Source organism: Phyllobates terribilis, unplaced genomic scaffold (assembly GCF_046119375.1).
Source record: "Phyllobates terribilis strain yellow unplaced genomic scaffold, ASM4611937v1 Scaffold_136__1_contigs__length_4911898, whole genome shotgun sequence".
Lineage (NCBI taxonomy): Eukaryota > Metazoa > Chordata > Amphibia > Anura > Dendrobatidae > Phyllobates > Phyllobates terribilis.
In genome coordinates, this window is record NW_027362896.1 from 1,158,474 (window position 1) to 1,163,359 (window position 4,886).

Genomic DNA, 4,886 nt, shown 5'->3' on the forward strand with positions numbered 1-4,886 from the left:
CGTGCTCCGCCTGCAATGCATCCTCTTTGATTGTGAGCAGAGAGCGTTTCAGAAGACAGGGAAGCGGGATGGTGACGCTAATTATTGCGTCATCGCCACTCACCATCTTGGTGGAGTCCTCAACAACTGCCCTCTTCTGCTCACAAATCCTTCCCAACATCTGCAGTGTAGAGTTCCAACGCGTGGGGACATCACACACCAGTCTGTGAGCCGGAAGCTGCAAATGCTGCTGAAACACGGCAAAAGCGGCGGAAGCAGTAGGTGACTTTCTAAAATGGGCACACAGGCGGCGTACTTTAACAAGCAGATCCGGCAGCTCCGGGTAGGATTTGAGAAACCGCTGAACCACGAGATTAAGCACATGGGCCCTGCGTGGTACATGTGAGCTCCCCTCGCCTCAGAGCCGCCACCAGGTTCCGGCCATTGTCACACACGATCATGCCTGGCTGTAGGTTCAGCGGTGTGAGCCACAGATCTGCCTGCTCTTTCAGAGCTGTCCACAACTCTTCAGCATTGTGCGGTTTGTCACCTAAGCATATTAGCTTCAGCACAGCCTGTTTCTGCTTGGCCGAAGCAGTGCTGCAGTGCTTCCAGCTTGTGACTGATGTGGTCATTTCGGAGATGGAGGCTGAAGAGGAGGAGGCTGAGGAGGATGAGGTGCAGGAGCTGTAGACTGTGGGGGCAACCCTGATTGACCTAGGGCCCGCAATCCTCGGCGTCTGGAGGACGTGTTCCGTCCCATGGCCCGACTGGGTCCCGGCTTTCACTATGTTAACCCAGTGTGCAGTCAGCGAGATGTACCGTCCCTGCCCACAAGCACTTGTCCACGTGTCCGTGGTTAGGTGGACTTTCCCGGTAACTGCGTTGTTGAGGGCACGGCTAATGTTTTGGGACACATGCTTGTGTAATACGGGGATGGCACACCGGAAGAAATAGTGGCAGCTGGGGATCAAGTACCGAGGGACGGCCGCCGCCATCAGGTTGCGGAATGCTTTTGTCTCCACGAGCCTAAAGGGCAACATTTCGAGCGCAAGCAGTCGTGAAATGTGGGAATTAGTACTGTGGCCTGTGGGGTGTTGGCTGCGTATTTGCGCTTGCGTTCCAAGGACTGGGGTATGGACAACTGAACGCTGCGCTGGGACAAGGATGTGGACGTGCTTCCTGATGCTGCTACTTGAGAGTGTGCAACGACAGGTGCAGGGCAGGAGGCATCTTCGCATGCACCATGGACATGGGATTGGCTTTCATGCACAACAGCGGAAGAAGCAATGGTGCCACCTGCAGACACTGTTCCTGGACCCTGGGGTTCGGACCACAAAGTCGGGTGCTTTTCTGCCATGTGCTTGATCATGCTGGTGGTGGTCAGGCTGGTTGTTTTGCCACCCCTGATGATGCTGGCCTGACAGGTGGTGCAATTGTGTCTCATCATCGTCCACCTCTTGGGACACTTTCCCACCGTCGCCTTCGTGTGACCGTGGCTGCTCAAATATTTGGGCATCGCTACATACGATCTCCTCTTGCCCTGCTTCAAGTGGACTGGGCGAGAGGCCCGAATCTATAAATGGGAAAGTGAACAGCTCTTCGGAGTGTCCAAGTGTGGGATCAGTTGTCTCTGGGAACTCGGCATGGTGGAAGGAAGAGGTACAGGGTGAGGAATATCCGGTCCAGACTCACAGCTACTGAGACTTGACCATGTGGAAGACAAGGTGATGGTGGTGGCGGCAAAGTGACTGGAAGCATTATCTGCTATCCAACCAATAACCTTTTGACACTGCTCTGGGTTCAATAGTGGTGTTCTGCGATCCCCTATTAATTGAGACAGGAAGGTCGAGCGAGAAGATGTGGGTGTTTGTTGTGGCACAATTTCAGCTTGTCCACAGCTTCGGCCTCTGCATGCACCATCATCACCATCACATCCAGTTCCCAGTCCCTTGCCACGTGCCTTGCCCATTTTAAATGGAGGACAATATCTTCCACGCTCAAATGACTGAATTTGGAGCGAACTTATATGTGATCCGTGTGACGGACAAACCACAGTTTTAAATAGCTGGCCTGTAGGCAACTATTTTGAACAGCAAACTGGTGTCAATTGCTTCACTGACACACTGAAACAAATTTTTAATCAAGGTCCGAAATGGCAGTATTTTCTGAAAACGTATATGTGATCCGTGTGACGGAGAAAACACAGTTTTAAATAGCTGGATTTTTAGCGCTGTAATATGGAAAGGACCTGGCTGAAGCAAATGGCGCAGAAAAACGGTGTTCTCTGGATTGCTTTTTAAGCAAATAATGAGGATTACAATCCCCAAAAAATTATTCCTGGCCCTGAGACCTGGGCCTTTGTCTAGAAATATCTAACAGCAGCAGAAGGCAGAACTGGAATGGAGCCTCTTGTGCTATATACACTGCCTTCCTGCCTATATACACTGCCCGCCTGATATCTCTGCAGATGGATTAGTCCTCAGAAGGACTGCTTGTTGAGGTGGATATGTGTCTCTAATATAGTCTGTACACCTACACTAAGTAGAAACAAGCGAATCTTTCCCTAGCTCAGCAGCAGCTCTCCCTACACTGTCTGATCCGGAGTGACTGTGACGAGCATGGCGGCACCAGGTCTGATATAGACCTGATGACGCTGTGCGGCCAGCCAATCACTGTAATGCCACAACCAACATGGCTACGGCATTACAATGAGTGGCAGGCAATCCCTGCATGTTCATTGGCTCTCTAAAGAGTGCCAAACATGCAGGGAGGAGACCCGAGCTCCCGCCGAGCAACCCCGGAAATACTCGGCGAGCGCCGAGCATGTCGAGCAGTGAGATGCTCGGGCGAGCACCGAGCAGTAGCGAACATGCTCGCTCATCACTACTTATTATATGGAAGTGCTTTTGAAATTTTTGGGCTAAAAAAAATTTTGGATCCAGTCTAATTGTAGTTGGGCCCTCCGAATGTTCAGTGATTCTCCTCCAGCTATATTGACTAACATATGGCTGCAGGGAACAATACATTGGTCCAGTTCTAGATGGTTTTTGATCAATGTGACAGAGGCTGCTGAGTCAGAGCCCCACAGCCTCCACGCCATCTATCCCAGACCGGCTGCAAATGCTGGTTCATGGTCGCTTAGGTGTCCCATCTAGACCGGAACACTTGTCCTTGTACCACATATGCTTCTTCCTCTCCCGCAGCATTCCAGCACAGTGTTCACCACTTCTGGACACGGATGATGTGGGCTAGAATGTTCCCGACGTTCCATGGCAAAGTGTCCCATGCGTGCACAATTATGGCAGCTTAACCCCCTTGCCCCGACACGGGCCGTATGTGGGGGCTTAGGAAACCTCCCCCTCTTTGTGAAGTCCGAAATCCCTGCAATTCCTCCTCTCGCCAGTCCATGGGTCTCACTGTTAGCCCATTGCCGACTCACTGGGGCTGTCCTTCTACATAGCCCTGGTCAATTGGCACACCAATCATCTGTCAAATTTGTAGCCTCATCCAGACTGAGTAGTTTTCTATCCACCACTCATTTTTTAAGTCACCTGAGAGCTTGGACATAAATTGTTCCAGCATGAATATATCCAAGACATGTTCTGCTTCCTGAACCCACAGTCCTTCTATCCAGCGAGTGCATGCCATATGTAATTTGTTGGCAAACTCCCGATGCATATGTGCACCAGGCTGGTCAGTCTCCCAAAACTTCCTGCGTGACTGCATACTTCTCTACTAATGGAGCTGCGAACAGTAGAGTAACATCTCCAATCCGTGGAGGACAACTTATTAAAAGCTTCTCTAGCTTTTCCGGTCAGCCCAATGCTCAAAAATCTGGCCAAGTCACTGACTGACACCTCATACAGTAGGCAGAGGTTCTGAAATAACTGGAGATATTTATCAATATCTGAGGTGTCCTCATTGAACTGTGATATGTCCTGGTACCTTAAAGATGTGGGCCCCTCTCTCTGGTTATCCACTGTCATCTGCTCTCGGGCGGGTAGGGCTATTGCTGCAGGCACACCCAGACACTTGTTTACCACTGTCGCCTGATCTATCTCTGTGGCCTGCTCTCCTAGCACGGCCAGCATCCATCTCAACTCAGTCAGTTAATCCTCCGCCATCTGGATGACAGCCATGGGCTGTGGTCCCTGCACGGAGCTTCCCTCCTCCACGTCTGTACTGACCTCCTCCGGTGGGTGTTCATGGTCCCAGTCGGCCAAGCATTGTATTAGGGTTGTCAGGTTGTCCTCCGGCAACCACTCTAGCTCTCTCCCAGAGGGAGCTCTCAGCTCCTCTTTCTTGAGTCTCTTGTAGATGGACCAAAAAGAACATAAAGGCTTGTTGCTTATTACTTAAAAAAACAACATCTAGCTGACATCCAAGACTTTTGGTATAATATTCTGTGAAATGAAGACTCAAAGATGATTTTTTTTTTAAAAGAAGCTTCCATTACATCTGACAAACACTGCCTTCCACTTTAAGAACATCATGCCTACAGTCAAATGTACTAGTGTGATGGTGTGGTGCTGCTTCCGTAGGACCTGACGTGAGTTGTGAAGACAGACTGAAACATGAATTCTGATCTTTGTCTCAAGATCACACAAGTAAGTCTTTCTCTGAATGGCTCAAAAGTAAAAAAAAATTAAGGTGATAGAGTGTTTAAGCCGAAGTCCTAACTTGAATCTCAATGAGATGTTGTAGCAAAAATTTCAATGAACAGTTTTTGCTTGAAAACCTTCCAAAGTACCCAAATGAAAATAATTCTGAAAGGAAAATTACCGAAATTCCTCCAAAGTGATGTAAAAAGTCATTGAAAGTTATCGCAGACTGCAAAGTTATGCAGTTGTTACTGTAGATCACGGATGTCAAACTCAAAATACGCAGAGGGCCAAAATTAAAAA